Source organism: Corvus cornix, chromosome 9, assembly GCF_000738735.6.
Source record: "Corvus cornix cornix isolate S_Up_H32 chromosome 9, ASM73873v5, whole genome shotgun sequence".
Classification (NCBI taxonomy): Eukaryota; Metazoa; Chordata; class Aves; order Passeriformes; family Corvidae; genus Corvus; species Corvus cornix.
Genome location: NC_046339.1, coordinates 16,518,052 through 16,536,085, shown reverse-complemented (window position 1 = coordinate 16,536,085; position 18,034 = coordinate 16,518,052). Strand labels below are relative to the sequence as shown.

The 18,034-nt window shown below is 39.2% G+C and overlaps 1 long non-coding RNA gene across 1 annotated transcript in view; it reads right to left on the bottom strand.

Moving 5' to 3' along the window:
• Positions 1–18,034, bottom strand: part of LOC104693428 — a 248,792-nt gene that overhangs the window by 15,133 nt on the left and 215,625 nt on the right. The window contains exon 11 of the long non-coding RNA XR_005602585.1: positions 7,554–7,672. This is a non-coding gene — a long non-coding RNA (uncharacterized LOC104693428). The remainder of the gene's footprint in view (positions 1–7,553; positions 7,673–18,034) is intronic.

Here is an 18,034-nt window from a genome sequence, read left to right as displayed (position 1 = left end):
ATTAAATCAAAAATTACAAAAAAAAAAAAAAAAAGGCAAAGACAAATCAATAAGGCCTCAAAATCAAAAATGTGTTCATTTTGGGGTTTTTTCCATCTGCACTCAATTCAGTATTTCAGGAGACAGATTTAGGGCACAAAGTTTATAGGTGATGCAAACAATTCCGTGGCACTTCTCTTTTTTCTTCTTTAAGAGAATGTCTAACTTCCTGCTGAGTTGAACAACTCCAGAGCTGATCACAGGAAAATTCCACCAACCTACTCCTCTTACTGGTTGCGTGATCCCATACTTTATTTCACTGCAGCTGAACATCTCTGTCAGACTATTTTCAGCAGTCATTTTGTATATGAGTTTATAGAAAAGCTTTGCAAATCATTGAAAAGTAGAATAAGTAGGCATATGCCATGAGTGTACTTGTAGGTAAAATTAAGAAATATTCTGGTTTGATTTCTGAAGGTTGGCTACAAGCCCTGCAGCTGAAGTTTTCTAAATATGTTTTCAAAATAAGAAATATTCACCAAATGCCTCTTGAAAGAGTAAACAGCCAAAGCAGCTTTGAGCTTCATTTTGTGCTTCACTTGCAAATAGTTATCTGACCCAGCGTCACACCTCAGCCTCTAACTCTGCAACAGGTCACCCCAGCATAGAGTTACAGGCTATAACCTTGCCCTGCCATTCATGCTTAATGCGGTCACGGCTTGATTTCTTATGGCATGCTAGGACTCCTGGCCAAATTTCATTGCTAACAGGGAAAAAAGTTAGGCTGACAAACTGAACATTTCCAGTGCAATTACAGGAGGACAGAGTGGCTTTTCACTCTAAAAATACATATATCTACACACATATACATTGTATATAGACAGACACACTCATATATGTGTATGTGTGTATAATATCTTGCCTTTATGTTGCATTTAAGAGTTTACAGTGCTCTTCTGAGAAAAAACAACCATTCCCCTCATCAGAGAGCTGCAACTCTGCCACTCAGTTCAGTCTGAGAACGCCAAGTGAGCCATTTGAGATGTGTGATCTTTCAGCTGCATAGCATCCCATTCATCAAATGCTTCAGCAATGTAATATGTAAGGCTGGAAAAAACAGAAGCTGCAGACACAAGAAAAATCAACTAGCAGGAACGCCCATATAAGAAAAAAGGCCTGCACAGAAACACCACTTTGCCATTCTGAATTTCCTAAAGCTACCTCCTCCCTTCTTTTGGGTGATCTTGGAACACATTCTGTAATTAGGATGAGGGGGATAGGAGTCTTCTAATCCCCTAATTAGGCACTGATAATTTAATAGAACACTGCAGAACTTAATGTCACTAGGTAGCACTAAGCACAAAGCTGGCATTCTATTCTTTTCTCCACACCCTTTCCCCACCAAAAATTTCAGATATGGCAAGCCTCAACGTTAGGAAAGAGGCTGTTATAGTTTGCAAATAGTTTCCATCTGGAAGAAGGCGCACCCAACAGAATTCAAACAATGCACACTGCAATCTCAGTTACAGTGGCATAAATTAGGATCAATTCCACTGAGGTCAGAACAGTTATATCTGGGAGACACGTGAGGATTGAGGCCAACTAACTGCAGGAGAGTTAGCTCTCATCTCCTCTCCCATAAGTCAGGCTGGCCCTAGTTTCCAGTTGGAATCCGTCCACATAGTGGGCCAAGCCTGGCTTTAAATTTCAAGAGAATAAATGTGGAGATACTGATTTTACTGGAACTATTCCCAATTACAGTAGTGCAAAGTTTGACCCAGAGACTATTTAAAGATCCAAGCACTGGCCAGCAGTTGAGGTCCCATCATACTCTGGCCTAGCTGGACTGAAACATTCAGAGTACAAAAGCATTTCTGTGTGATCTGGAGTACCATGTTTCAGACCTATGTTTGATCACAATTATTTCTCACATGGATGAAGGCAGCAATTCCCAAAATAAAGTGCACATGTGGAACACACTTATCTACCTAGTTCTTCTCCTCCCCCAGGAATATTTTTGACTTGTTAACTACTGGAACCTGATCCTCATGTAATACAGGAAATGTGTAATGGTGATACCAACGACCTTCGCAAAGTGCAAGCTGTGAACAGCCCTGGTGAAGCTGAGCAGCCAGAAAAGACAAAAATGTTGGCATGCCAGCTGTTGACTGCTACTGCAGGTGAATGGCTTTTAGAAACATTTAAACCAGTTGGAGTATAAACAGGCCAATCTTCACTAATAGTAAAAAGGTGAGAAAGGCAATAAAGCGTAAGAAGTGCAGTGACCACATATAGTGACAGGAACAGCAAAGAGTCTTCCTTTGATGGCAGGAGCAGCCAGAGTCAGAAAGGCAGAGCTTAGCAAAAGGCTACAGAAACACTGCTGCAAGCTGCAAGGGTGATATGAGCACTCAAGGAGGAGGAAGCAACACCAGCTCAGGGGGCTGAGGTCTGTCTTGCTACCTCTTCTCCCAGAGGGGTAAATGTGGCTCTGCACAGCTGAGTGCCCTCTGTTAGGGCAGTAATTACAAGGTGAGTGAGAATGGTAGCTGTATATGAACAAGGCCCTATTAAGCATTCTCTCCCATTATTTAAGGTTGAACTGATGCAGAGTTTAATGAACCACTGCTGTCTGACAAATAATAAATACACCACACAAATGAATTTCAGGGTTAGTGAGACTCTTCATGAATTTGAATGGATGTCCCAGATGAAACAATGCAGAGAAAAAAAAATTAAAATGTCAAAGCACTTCATTTTAGTATTTTCAAAATGGAGTGGTTCATTTTAGAACTGCCAAAACACTTTCAAAAACTTTCAAAACAAGCTTTTAATCTGTCCATTTAAAAATTGCTCTAAATTTTACAAGGAAAGGGAAAAATCTTTTAAACGTATGAAACAGCCCAAAACCAAAAATGAAGCCATTCCTTTGAAGCTGAACTAAATATTTTGGGTTGAAAAAAAATGATACTTTTCTTGTTTGTTTTTTTATTTTGCCAACTGTTTTTCAAAATTCAATTTGACCAAAACTAAAATGGAATTCTGAAAAAATAAATAGCTGTTAAATATTTAACCATTTTAACCATTAAGTAAAAATCTGTAGAATCAGAGAGTGGTTTGGGCTGGAAGGGACCTTTAAGGGACATTTATTCCAACCCTCCCTGCAATAAGCAGGGACCTCTTCAACAAAATATGCTGCTCAGAGCCTCATCCAACCTGCCTTTGAGTGTTTCCAGGGATGGGCCATCTCTCTGGGCAACCCTTGCCAGATGTTTAACATCTTTGTTGTAAAAAACTTCTTTCTTATATCTAATCTAAATCCAAGCATTACCCAGCTTCTGTTCTCGGTAATCTACTGCCCAATTAATGTCTCTTTGAATTTAATGGAGCAGAGTAAGGCCCATTACTTTGCAAAAACTATTTGAGCTTATTGATCTGTTTTTAATTGGAAAATCTGAAGAGATTTGATTTTATAACAGTAAAATAACAACAGTTCCATCTGAAAACTCACAGTAAAAAACATGAACCATGCAAATGGTAGGTTTAGGTGCTCGAAGATACAACTGTTCTCTGCAGTACTGTATCAGAATCCGTGCCTGCTTAACCTGACCCTGGAGCTTTTTTCCAGCCCAAGGTCCTTAAGCATCCCCAGTGCCCCAGCTTGCTTGCAGGTAGACCCTAGTCTATAAGGAGTGGAAGGGGAGGCTCACACCCAAATTCTGTTCAACAGGCAGCACTGCTGTCATGTGTGCTCCTGTCACCACTCGAGCTCAGCCACACAAGACACTGAAAATGTGGCACTTGTGAGTCCCTCACAAAGAGCATGGAAATGAAGTACCAAACTCCCATCCTCTGGAGAGGATCGATACATTCAGCCAGAAATATTTGGCTTGCAGGTGTTTGGCTGTCTGATGAATAGCTCTAGTTTTCTACATAAAGCAGATACTTTTTTTTGTGGAAAAAATATGCTCACAAAATCCAACTTTCCCTTTAAGGAACAGATGGAGACGGAAAATTTTTGACCTATAAGATGTAGCAACGTGTGGTTTCCACACACACCCCTCAATCTTTTCTGCATATCCACTGACTTGCCTTGCTATAGAAAATTGCATTAAAGGTGATTGGCTGCCAGCCCAAAACATTGCCCAGTTTCTCAAGCTCTATCAATGAATTTATCAATGATGTTTCCATGTGTGGACCTTGACTTTTCTCAAATACCAATCCTATTAGAGGTAGAACAACACACTACTGTACTGCATGTCACTGGATATTATGATCATGTTCCCATGATGGCCAAAGGGAAGAAAAGGGTGTTTGCATGGCCCTGTAGACAAAAAGAACCCAGAACAGTTCTCCAAGAAAGGAGAGGCAGGTTTTGTAGCTATCTCAGAGGTATGAAATGTTTTATTACCAATACATATATGCAAACATTCTAGATTTTATTTGCTTTCAAAATAAAGACATGTTATTGCAGTAGCAAAAGAAATTCATCTGTGTTCAAGGTTTGTTATGATTCGAGCAAAAGGAAGGAAATCCAGGGTCAGAGATCACTCCCTCCCTACTGTTTATCACAACAGGTTACCATCCTTAATTTTACCCAACTATGCCATATTGGAGGCTTGATCCTTAACTTTGAAGTTTTTTCCCCCCTTCTGGAATTAAGCCAGAACCACAAAATATTTGAAAACACAGGGCTTGATGGAACTGAATATAATTTTTCTCTGTGAAAGTAAAACCAAACTGAAAGTGTTTGCCCTTTCAAAAGATGCCTTTAAAATTGTTTTTGACCCTTTTTCTTCATCTTTATATTGGCTCTGGGTATTTGATCAAAACTGTAGGAAATCTATTTCAAAATATTATGTTTAAAAGACAAATAAGGAAACTTTGATTTTTTTTTTTTTCTCAAATGTATCTTGCATTATTTTATAAATGCTTTCCAGATTTGGCTTATCATTACATATTTCAGGCTCTGAAAGTTAATTCAATGACGCTTTACTCTGGCCCTCCTTTTTAGCCTTTTGATGTATCATTGTTAATCGATTTTAGTGTTCTCTTTAGGAATATTTGATATAAAATTGCAGGTTTGAAGATCAAAATCAAAAATACACATATATACAAATGTACAAATCTGTATATATCTATATATATCTATATATATATACTTATACATACGTGTATATACCTGTGAATACGTATGGACACATACATGTAGCCCACAGAAATTACTCAAAAACGCAATGTGTGTTCAAGCAGCCAACCACAATAAACACATCATTCATTACTTTACAATTCTATTGACTTTAGCGCTAACTTTTCCTGAATAATGAATGTACACTCTAGACACAGTAAAACTTAAGGAGTTTAACAAAATATTTTAATAGAGCTATGCCTAAATTCAAGAGAATTTCACAGAGGGAGGTTTCGGTGGCTGATATGGAGGGAGGAAATTTTCATATCAATAAATATGGTGGCATCTGCCAGGTAAAAGGCTGTAATAATCCTCTGAGTGCTACTTCCCTCCCACTAATGTGTTGGACAGTTTAGATTAACACCATATGCCTGTTCATAGAAGGGTCTGGAAACCAATGTAAATACAGAGAGAGAGAGAGTTCATTTTGCAGCCTTGTTTTCCCTGCATTCCTGCTGTCTCTGGGATAGGGGTTGGTGGTAGGTACAGAGTAATGGAAGAGGAGGAAAACAACCCCAGGAACAGGTCAAAGCATGGAGGGAGAAAGCATTGCGGGAGGAAGAGAGAAGGAAAGGCAGGGAAATAGTTATGGAGAAGCTCTAACAGATAGATCAATCTGATAGATTGAGGTTTTCATTCTCTTCTGTATCCTCTTCATGTTCTCTTCCCAATTTCTGACCTTGCCTTGCTTTGACCTCAGGTGGGAATTGTGCTCCTCAGGCTGAGCCAGACTGCTCACCCACACTTCACCCTGTCCACAGGGCTCCTCTAATGTGGGCTAGCAGCAGTCCATGGCAATGTTTAATATAAACTAGGTGCAATTCAAGTTCTCTTGTCCTTTGGGAAATATTTGTAGATAAGAGATCATTATGTAGCATCTGTAGTTTCCAAGTATCCATATGCAGGATAAATTAGTTGAAAAATTATTCCCTGACTCTGCATTTACACTGGAGTCTTCTTGGCAGAAACAGCTGTTTACTTATTTGTAGCAGTATAGCAAGACCTTTCCCCTATTGTTTTCAAGCTTTAGCCAGCAGATGAGAAATAAAAGCAACTTCAAATTAATACTTGTACCAAGCTCATTTATGACTGAATTAAATTACAGCTTCCAAAATGAATGTCAGAATTAGCTTGCACTGTGCTTCATTGGAACTGTTGTATTAACATTTATGGTGTCAGCTCGTTCATTTAGACAAACAGACCTCTCTTCTCTTGTCACCAGACAAGTTACTGAGTCACATGGACACATAGTGAGATTCAGATGGAACTCCAGAAAATTAGCTCCAAACAATTTCTATGGATTAGCTTCTTCAGATAAAAGGCAGTGATGAATGCTCCATTACAGTAGAGGCAAAAATGTTTCTGTGAAAAAATATTAAGCCAAATGAACTGTTTTCTGCATGGACAGATGTATAAAGTCTCCTTGCATTGTTTTTTAAGAAGAGCCCTGGGCTGATCTGTTGTTTGTGGAAATGGTTACATGTTTTTCCTTATGTCTTTTGTATGTGAGAGCCTAGGACTAATACCAACATGCTTTTCAGCCTTTAGTGAAGAAGTATATTCTGGAGTAAATAGAACAAAAGTAAGTAAAACATTTGCAGGTCATCACATTGGTTCTGCTTTTTAAAAAAAAAATGGGTCAGAAACATTGTGGTCAGATTTATTGCAATCCATCTCTGGTAAAATAATGAAAAAATAGTCACTCAATTAAAAATGCCAGAATTCAAACTAAATGTTATTCATAAAAAAATGGTTCAGTTAGCTGAATCCATGTTGTGACAGTGATAGACAGTGATAATAGAATTCAGCCATGCCATAATTATTTTTTCCTTTCAGAGAATTCACAACGTGTTTTTAATTAGAGGGAATCCAGTTTTCAAAAACCATGGCACATTTCTCTGCAGTCAGCCTGCCACTACCTGGTCCAGTAGTGGCAGCATGATTTAAGAATTAAAGGTGGGCATGTGACCCAGGGCATCAAAGCCCAAGGCAGGAATAGTTTCAACTCCAATACTGCAGGTTTTCCTGGGGAAAAGGCATCCTCAAATCAAAAATAGTTGAGCAGACTCTAAATGAGAAGGTCTAAATAATGCCAAACTACTACAACCACTGAAAGTTGCCAGGCTCAGAGCTGAACTGCATGGCTTTTATGCAAAAATTGTAATTTTTTCCTCTCAAAACTGAAGGAGGGCAAGGATTCAATATTCTCTCAATCTTTTTCTAGATAAAAGGGATTTCCAAGGGTTTGGCTTCAGTTCTAAGCAGACAAAAAGATGTGAGAAGTTTTTTCTAACCAAACTGCGCAGTGACATAGTGATGTACGTGGTAAAGTTACGCAATTGAGTCAATTCCTTGGCTGCAAGATTCCCATCTGAGGGCAACTTACCTTTATTTTGATGTTTCTGAAGACAGTAGGACTGTTTCCTAAGACAATGAATGGGGTAAGGCCTCTCTTCATGATAGATTCACAGAGTGTAGAGGCTTGTCTGACAACAGAAATAGCAGCTGCAAAAATGATTTACATTCAAACAATCAGTATTTCAAGAAATGCTGAGAGATTTGCATCGTAATACATAAAGTAATTTGAAATAGGTAAAAACAAATAAGGCTTGATTCTAAGTTTTAATCTGTTTTTCTTGTTTTATTCTTGCTTACAGTTTAAACTCTTCTTGCTCCACAACCACAAGTCCTCAATGTCTATGCTTTTACAAGAGGACGCATTCGACTTTACACAGGTGTTGGGACTCTGGGCTGATGGTTCCCAAGCAATGGAAATTCCAAGTCAAATGAGGGTTTATATCTCTTTGTTTAGAAAGTGTAGAAATAATGTTTCTAATTTCTCATAAAGTGAGAATTTATATCCTACAGTCTTACATAATGTCTGTGATTGCAGTACTGTTAGGCTATGACAGAGTTTGTCCCCCCAGATGTTATTTAATTATAATGTATAGACATACATACACACACAAAACAACAAAATTCAATAAAAATTTGAAGAATTAGATAGTATAACTGAGATCTTTTCCATAGGAGTGATCCCATTTACATCACTGGAATAATTTGCTATGACGAGGGTTTAGAGGATCAGGTCTGTATAACAACCATCTGTGCTCCTCAGGTTTTTTCCTCAGATAACATTATTCTCTATCAACAGAAAGAAAATGCCACGTTGACAGGTAACCCAACTTATTTCAAAAGAGCATGCCAGGCCCCTGACTGCTTGGGTGTGACATTTGACTGCAGTTGCCTTCACACTTTGATTTATTCTGCTGCTCTCACCATTGCCCTGTTTCCCCCGTGCAAATTCCTGCAGACACATTAGCATGGACACTGTCACCCAGCTTGTCCACTTGTCACAGCTGAGCTCTGAGCTATTCAGCCAACACCCTGAGACCGACCCCAACCAAGGTGGTGGCACTGCACAGTACCCTGTGCACGGCCAATATGGCACTGAGACCCTCAGTGCTGGAGCAGCTGCTGCAGCAGGCACCGCAAACCACTAATTGTTACTGGGAAGGTACTTCTGTATTAAGGCACCAAATGTTGAGCCTTCTGCAAATGTTTTAAAGTTATGCAAAATAACCTACACTACAGTATAATATTGCTGCTATTATTATACTTCAGAAATTAATCAATTTTACATATTTTCCCCAACAAATGTTCAAAGGAAGACTAGGACCAGACTGCAGAAATTGGCATTACCTGCCACCATAAGTTAACAGTATCTTTTTAAAGCAATATTCTGTCTGTAAAACAGCAGTTTCAATGTAAGAATTTATAACCTAGTTCTGATATAAGTATTGCAAAATCATGGCATAGTTAAGGGTTTTTGTAAGACACTATGTGTTGTATCAAGCTTTATTTTAGTTTTATTTTTTAATAGTTTAACTTGCAAATCAGAGAGACATTTTCTTAAAACCAAAGAGAAAACCTGTTCAGTTTGCAATGAGCAGCACAGAGAGAAGATAAGAAAGCTTATCAGAAACATTTGTAAAAACTGGTTTAGGGTCAGCATCAGAGACTCTGTTTCATTAAATGTCTTTTCTAAAGGCAGCTTTCCCCAAGAACATGTGCAGAGGATTACATTTCCAGAAAAGGATACCAAAGAGAATAGAAAGAAATGACATGTCAGTGGATGGAGAAGGGCCTTAGGCACATCAGTATTTTTTCTTAGGGGCTTCTCAGATATGAAATTTCCAATGGAGTCATACACCTGATGCAATGGGAGAGGATTTCAGAATGATTGGCAGATTCTTCTCAGTCAGACCAAGAACATCCTCACCAGCTGAGTGTTCAGAGCACCTAGTAACTGGCAGTCCTGAACTGAGGGCCAGGCTCTCTGCCTGCCAGGGCATTTCAGCCTGGTCTGAATAGCAAAACAGTCCCTAAACCAGACAAAGGAGTATTGAAAACCTATTTGGTAGTGCCTAAGGCACTCTCTGGCGTCTGGGAAATTGTGATTCAAATCCCTGTTCCAAAGTGGAGTGAAGAATGCGTAGGGCACAGAAAATGAGAGTGAAGTAAAAGTAGTGAGGAGCCAACTCCAGCTACTCAGGAGCTTCAGACTCGAGTCAAGGCACCTAGAAATGAGGCAGCTGATGGTCAGCTTTGAAGCCTGATCCAAAGGGACCACACAGTAAAAAAAAGTGCTACCTCTGTAGATGTACTGTGAATCCTCATCTCTTTTCAGGAGGATTCCTGCTGCTTCCCAGTAGTGCTGCTTCCTAAAGTGACTTAAAGGAAAAGATTCATCAAGGAAGGGAAGCAATCAAGGTGAGTCTAGAGGAAGACATCTTCATCACCTAGTAAAATCTGTTCAGTCAACTCCAGCCAATGTGCCTCCCAAGCTGTAAGATGAAAATGGATTATGTGTAGTAGTACTGTAAGAACAGCATAATACTACAAGTAGCTTCCAATTAGCATAAATATAAGGTTATCATATAAAACTGTTGCAGTAGATCTTCACAATTTAGCATTTTAATGTTCTTCCTAATGCTTCCTATGAACAAAGTGATGAAGAACAGGGCCTGCTGTTGGGAGAAAACTGCCATGCTGTGCACGTACACTGCAACTGAGCTTTCAATGTCACATCTCCGTACATGAGAAGGAAATATACCACCAGGAAATAGGAACACTGACTTTCAGAGGAAGAAATGCAGCATGAAGCTATGCAGTTTTTCTGGAATTGGATAAGCTGGACCCAGAGCTGCGTGAAGCTCAGAACTTTAGTTTACCTTTGCTTCAGCAAATTCTGCCAGTAGGCTGGTTTGCTGTGCTTGATTTCCCACCAATGAATTTTAAATTTTTGTGTGTTGGAAAATCAGAGCTAGTGCTAAACCTTGGCAAATTTTGCCATGTTCTCTTTTCCCTTGCATGTTATCAGCTCACAATTAATGTGCTGTCTCTGATAAGGGGGGGGGGGGGGGCAGTAGTACCATGCATGTTCAGAATCAACATTCTGAACAATTCAGTTTCAAGAGCAAACAAGGAAAAAGGCCTAGTTGACCAACTGATATGACCCATTGCCAACAGTGCTTCCAAAGTCACTCACTGTCCCTTAAAGAGAATACAAGTTTTTTTCTGGGTGAAGGACTTGCATGGCTGGTGGGATCTTGAAGGCTGCAGATTCATGCCTGCCAGCCATGAGCTTTGCTTTGTAAATACATTCCTTCCCTCTGTGAAACAGCAGACCCCAATTTTTGTTTCAAGTTGGGTGGGATAGAATCACCTGGACACAGAGCTGTGCCAGGGTAACAGAAGGTGCAATACTGTGTGCTTGGTTACACCGGGTTTTGCATGGAAACTCATGCAATCATTTAAATCAGAGTTATGCTGGTTCACATCAGGCTGGACCAGGTGAGATTATCATCAGTGCCAGCTCACTCTATTACAATGTTGTAACAGAGTTTTTTGAAGCTAACTTCTCGCAGCTTCTATGGGTAGAGAATCTCTTCTCAGAAACTTCTAGTCTGGCTCTCCTGGCCTAAAATATGACTGGGGGCTGTCACAAGTGAGACAGAGTAGCTGGTGTAACACAGTGTTCTGACAGGAACAGCACTCCATGTTCAGGGATCAGCACAGCTATTCCCAACAGAGACTTTTGGTCCACCCCTTTTTCATGTCCCTCACTCACAGCCTATATGACCAAGAAGGTGCTTTTGGAAGAACATTCTGTGTCCCAGTGGTTGCCTGTGCACAAGTCCTGTGGCTACCAGCCTTTTACAGCAGCTTCAGTAATTAATGGCATTTCAAATCTTCATGCTACTTTTTGACAAATGACTGTATCATGCATTTGGCTTGTGCAAAAAGTACCATTCAGTCTGAGATCTAACCGCAGAAAAGAACATTTTTAAAAGAGTGTTTATATTTTGTAAGAATTAAAGAAAGTATTTGACAGTTTCCTGAATTTATAAACAACATGAAGTAGAATGAAGTATTGTCCCAATAACAATGTCAAAATCTTGTAGAAATATGAACATGAAAGCTCAATTTTACCAAATAATTCATATTTCAATTTTTCTGTCTTTATGATATATCATTTGTGCAAGAGAGAATAGTTGTTATTATTAACTGCTTTTTCTGAAAATTAAAATCCAAAAGATGTTCACAGGTAAGCAAATTTTCCTACATCTCCGCTGTCAGAACTGAATCCACTGATTATATTAAACGCATTTTCCTGGCCACTCTCCTAATGTGGAGAACAATTCAAATCATGTTTCCTTGAACATTTAGCAGCTGGCAATTGCTGGCTGCAGAGTACCTGCCAAGAAGACACTATGCTTGCAAACAAAATTATACACCTACTTACATGTACACACAGAATAGGTCATGTTTATCCCTACATTAATACCAGCTTTCACAGTGCTGGAACGAAGCACATTCACTAGGCAATTGCTTTAGGGATAAATTTGCGTCTATTGTTGACTTTGCAGGACACATGGATACATTTCTTGGAGAATTAACAGTAGGCTTCCAGTATCTTTGTCTACTGTGAGTACAGGAATAAAAAGAATTGATCAGATGAGTACTGAAAATGCAGTTCAAATGTAAAATAAGTTTCTACCTTGACCATTCAAGAAACATAGACAGGATAGATACATTCTGTCTGTCTGATCACCCTCAGGATATAGATCTCCTACTGACATTTTTCTGGTGGGAGCAAGAAGTAATTACACTTGCATTTGTTCTGCAGTGGCATTTTCTTTCCTTATTGCTCCTTTTTACCCCACACTGAGAATGGACATTACAAGATCACTGCAAAGCAATGCTGTAGCACAGTAGGCATTAAAAGGCCATAAATTTATACAGGGAATTATCGTTTAATGCAGTGAATATGAAACTGAAGCAGCTATGAGTCAGAAGATGCCTGAGGACAGAAAAAGGGTTTAACATGGAGAAATCTAAAACTTATCCCTTTAGCTTAGCTACCTTTTGAAGGCAGTACCAAGTCCCTTCTTTCATGGGGGCCGCACTGGTAGAGAGATCTTCCTGACAATATTAATGCCACAGCTTTGTGGTGAAGGCAGCCTAGTCCAGAGTCACATTTTACCAAATTATTTCTTAATGTTCAGTAACATTCTCACTTTGGAGTATTCAGGACCCTGGATCAAGGCTAAATTGTGGTGGGAAATGTGGCCTGCTCCAGAAGTGATGGTGAAAGTCACTGCACCTGAGTACCTGAGGGTCCTGGTTATGCTCCCACAAATTCCAGGGTAAGTGTATTTGACAGTCAGCCTTTACTCTGCCCTTAGGAAATGCAGTTTGCATGTGTGCATAGTGCTACAGTGCCCTGCTCTGGCACAGGTGTGAGGGGCTCTGCCCTGCCCTGCCCAATCCAGAGCCAGCAGGGCTGGTTCCCACAGCAAGCAGCCAGCTGTGGAACTGGGCTTCTCTGAGACACAAATACTATCAAAGTACTCTGCCTCCCTTGCACCCTCCCCACCACCTTGACATGCACTAGCCAGGGAAGCTGTGATTTGGACATGGGTTGGTACTTAAAACTGCAACAAATTGCTGTCAATAATAATTAAAAAAGGAGTTAGTTAAATGCACGGTACAAATAGGAAATAAGATTAGAGATGACACTTAGACCAGGAGGCCTTTTTCAGGCTGTGGAAAAAAATAGAACACAGTTATTTTTCCCACAGCCTGGCGAAGGCCTCATGTCCTAAATGTCATCTCTAATCTTGCTTTCTATTTCTAGTGTATATTACACTGCTCTGCCAGTGATGCTATAGTTAAAGTGGTGTCACTGTTTCCATTGTAAACCCCTATTTTCAGAGGTTTGTAACTCAACCATAAAAATTTTTCTCTGGGCTGAAACTTAGAAAACAGGTTCTAGAACTGAAACATATTTAATTTTTTTTCTTCCTGTTATTAAAAAAAATAGCATATTTTAAACACAAAATTTTGCAAGCCATTAGACTATGAGAGAAACACACAATGTGTGAAGTTTGAAATTACTCCAAAAGTATTATTAACAGCTTTTTGAGGTAATTCTAAGCTTCTTTTTCCTTCATCCCAAATACAGATATACTACAGGGGCATTTTCTTTTTTAAGAATGAATGGCCATACAACCAGGTCAAATAACTGGAGTTTTAAAACTGTGAGTAAAATTTATAGGACTGGATCAATAATCTACATTTTATAAAGGCTCCTAAGTACATATTTATATGATAAAATGTAGCAACAATGCATCACAGACAAAAATAATGTGCTTTTAGAAAACTTCATAGATGTAGTTACACAGGGCAATAGTCTGCAAGGGGTTTTTTCACATGAAAAGGGTCTCTATTTAGCTAAGAAAACCTTATTCATGCAGAAATAATCAGATCAGGTTCATCCGTCTTTCCCCTTTCCATGTGCTGTTGCAGTGACAGAGCCGAATACCCAGTTTGGGTAAGGCAGGAAAGGTGCCATACACGGCTGCTGAGGTTTGCAGAGCACCCCAGGAGTCTGTGCAGGAGTTATTTGAAGTGAGACAAAGGGGTTCTGCCGAGGACTTTGGTAATAGCATAGAATTCTAGTTACTGGAAAACAACAGCTACGAAAACCTGCCAAATGTCTGAGGAGCTGAAAAATACAGGAAAACCCCATGATTTGGAACATGAGAAATAATACTGAAGCAAATAATAGAAATATATATTTGACAGGGAAGTACCACTAGAAGTATAGCTTCAATCATTACATGCACTCTGCCCTTATTTTCTGTGCTGAAAGACATCAGTATTTCAATGGACAAAGACTTTGATTTTGCAACTGGATTTTCACCAGTGAATCCTATTGGAAAGTTTTCTGAAAAGGAATATCTGACTCAGAATGTACATTTGAAGAGCAAGAGATTGCAGTAATTTTCCTCACTGAGATCTAAATAAAACCATGGATGGCAATCACATTGGGGGTATTGCAAAATTAGTTCAAGGGACAATCCAGAAGTGCTAATAAAATCAGATCATAAATTTCTGTTCATAACAAACTAGATAAAGACATGTCTGGTTTAAGGAGTATTTGTAACCATCTGTATATTCCACTGACCTCTAACACATAGATAATTATATTACCATTTCATAACAAAGAAGACAATTATCAGTACTCTTATTCACAGTCTGGCTTGAATTTTGTTGTAAATACTAGTATTAGACTTGCTTCAGGTATTGTACCTAATTTATTTATTACAGATGACAATCTTCTAATAATGCTTCAGTTCATTTCATCCCTTTTGTTTTATAACCCAAATTTAAACATTACAAGGCATGATTTTATAATCCCTAGAATAAAGTCCATTAAAGTCACTAAATCACTTGAAACCTGGTCCAAATCCTGCTGAGGTGAATGGCTCTCTTGCAGTTAATTAACTTAGAATGATGTTTTGCTCCCCCTAAAACTCCAATAAAATCCCTGTTAATGTTTATGGGAATTGCAAGCATACACTCCCTTTACTTAAATCGCTAAATCATCTTTCCTATCTTATAATTTAACATATACATGCGTCATATATATGCATATCTTGTGATAAGTTTTATTCAGCATAAAGATTCCAGTGTCCTGGCAATGACAAGAGGACTCTAAACATTACTCCTGTTGTCCACCTCCTTATTCCCCAAGGTGTCCAATTAATTTTAGTGAAGCTTCTGGAGTAAGGTACAACATGGAGAACAATATCAGAATCTGATCCTTGATTGTCATCTTAAAAAAAAAAAAAAAAGGTGTTATTCTTCTATCCTTCTATTAAAGGAATACTTACTTAATGTCAGTTACATTCCTGACTCTTACAGGAAATGTTGCATCTATTTCATAATTGACCTGACTCGTAAAATTATAAGTGAGTAGCTACTAAAAGACCACATAGGCTATTTTGGAAAATGTGACTGAAAGCATATTTTCTTTGAGAAAAGAGGAATGGAAGACTCTAATCCTAATATAGTACAGAGGAAAAAAAAAAAAAATCTGGGAGATTTCAATGTTTTAATATGCTAAAACACTGGAAAGTATGCACACTGTGGCCTAAATTCCCATCACCTTTCTCATGCAAGAAACATCACTGGGTTTATAGGGACCAAATTTTTTGAACCTTTCATCTTTTTTTAATATCTTATTCATAGCTGCAGTCTCAGCAGTCTGCAAGGTTCACTTTAAGCACTGGAGCTTTTAGAAGGAACTTCTTAGTCTTTCAACATTTAAGCATTCATTTGTCTAAATTTATGATTGTTTCTTTGCCAAGAGAGAGAATCAGAAAAAAGATGGACTCCTCCAAACACACAGTAAACACTCAGCAAATGAAAAGGTTCATGACACCACATTTTGTTAAGAAATTTACAGCAGGTGACCTGCCCCTTTTCATGGTGGCAACAACTGTATTATTCACTCCACGTAATGGATTGGGAGGTTATGCTAATCTGAAGAGGGAAGCTATCAATTGTATATGTCCAGACCATCTCTCCCATTGATTTTGTAATTAATGATGAATGTACATTTTGGGAGGGAGAGATTGCTGAGGAGGGAACTTCATGTGCAGAATAAAAACGGTACAGTAGCCTAATCAATTAGGTATGGTTGACAAATGGGTGAGGGAAGACACGACAAAGCACTGTGCTTCAGTAGTGGTCACAGAGAAGATGTCACATGATATCTATATTAATCTTTCCACAGGCTAAATGTGATCCATTGCATCAGCAGGACCATGAAAAAACTGTTTGGTATCTCAAAATCACGTGTCTTTGATGCTAACTTGAAACCTGCTTGCTTTGTTCACAGACAAAAACATTGTAATAATGCACTAGGTGCCAAGAAGATAATTTGTCCTTTTAAGCCTGGTAACAGGCTTAAAACCACTTAGAATATAATTTTATGTAATAAATAGCACACTTGCAGATGGACTTAACCAGTCTAAGTGTCAGGAAAAGGTATGCCTTTGGAAGCATGAGAAGGTATCTGTTCCTGTATTTTCTCTCTGGAGCAACTGAGAAGGACTCAAAATACAGTGGAGAAGGGAGAAACTTTGATTTTAAAACTATGCTCGGCCATTAACTAGGGCAAGAGAGCTTGTGTGTCCAAGCAGCTGGACCAGTGATCCCGAGTTTTAATTTGCTGCTAACGCACAGCCACACCTGGGCTGGTTTCTCTGAGCCCCAACAGCAACACTGCTCCCATCACTGCCTGCACAGTTCCTGCACCAGAAGTATGGTTTACACTCTGTCCTTCCTTTGAATTTGTCCTTTAAAAGTACAAGCTTATTAAAGTTCATTTTCATTCTGCTACAGCAGTATATTGCTATAAATTAGGAACAAGCAATCAGAGCTGATCTTCCTATGGCTCCATGCAACTTATTTTGTAACATCATTTCTGCCAAAGCCAGATTTCTATCCTGCTTTGGTCTACCTAGTAGCTACAAGAAATAAACTCACAATGAAGGAAATACTATCACAATTTCTGATAGGTTTTCCTCATGGGCAATATGACAGGTTGCTTTATTTGTCCTGGGGTGTGTAAGACTCTGGGTCTCACTGGTCTGTCAACTGTTACAGCTACTTGCTGCAGCTTTGCCCAGTTCAACAGAGGTGTCTCATTTTTAGAGCATAGTTTAAAATACTGCTTTTTCTGGCAAGGCAAGTTTGGCCAGTAAAGCACCAGGTAATCATCTGCTGGCTAAACAACAGGTATCTATCACAGTATGCAATAATGGGAGAGAAAGAAAAGTGTCTCAATACCCCAGCCATTCGTACACAGCCCAGCCCTCTCCTGACACCAACCAAGGCACAAGACCAGTGTTGTTAGAATATTGAGAGCCACAGTGGATTACATCAAATGTCCACTGAGGGTTTGTCTCCAGCAATGTTTCCAAGGAGCTGAGCTGGGAAATGCAGGAAGAGGGCATGTACGTATGGCAGTTCCCACAGGTTGTCCCACAGAACAACTATTTTTAGCTGCAGGGATTTTCTGAGTGATTTCAGTTTCTGCAATGTAATAGTTCTTACTTAATTTCTCATCCAGAGAGTTGTGCAGTCTCTCCTTGAATCCATGTAAACTTAGAGCAGCCCCCACATCCTTTGGAAGAAGTTACACATCAACTGCCTACTGCAGGAAGAAACCAAACTTCATTTGGTTTCTTTTGAACTTGGCTCCTACAACCTTCATTCAACAGTCCTCAACTTCTGTACTAGAAGAGACAGCAAAGACCCAGCTTTGCCCATTCTGCTCATCAGTTTGTAGGTCTGTCACAGTTTTAAACTGAACAGCTCAAGCAGACACAGACCATTCCTACTGTGGAAGTAATTCCACCCTTCTTGGACTTCTGTGAGCATGTCCCAGTTGAATTACATTCTATTTGAGGTGAAAGGACTGGAATCATGTGCACTCTTCAGCATGTG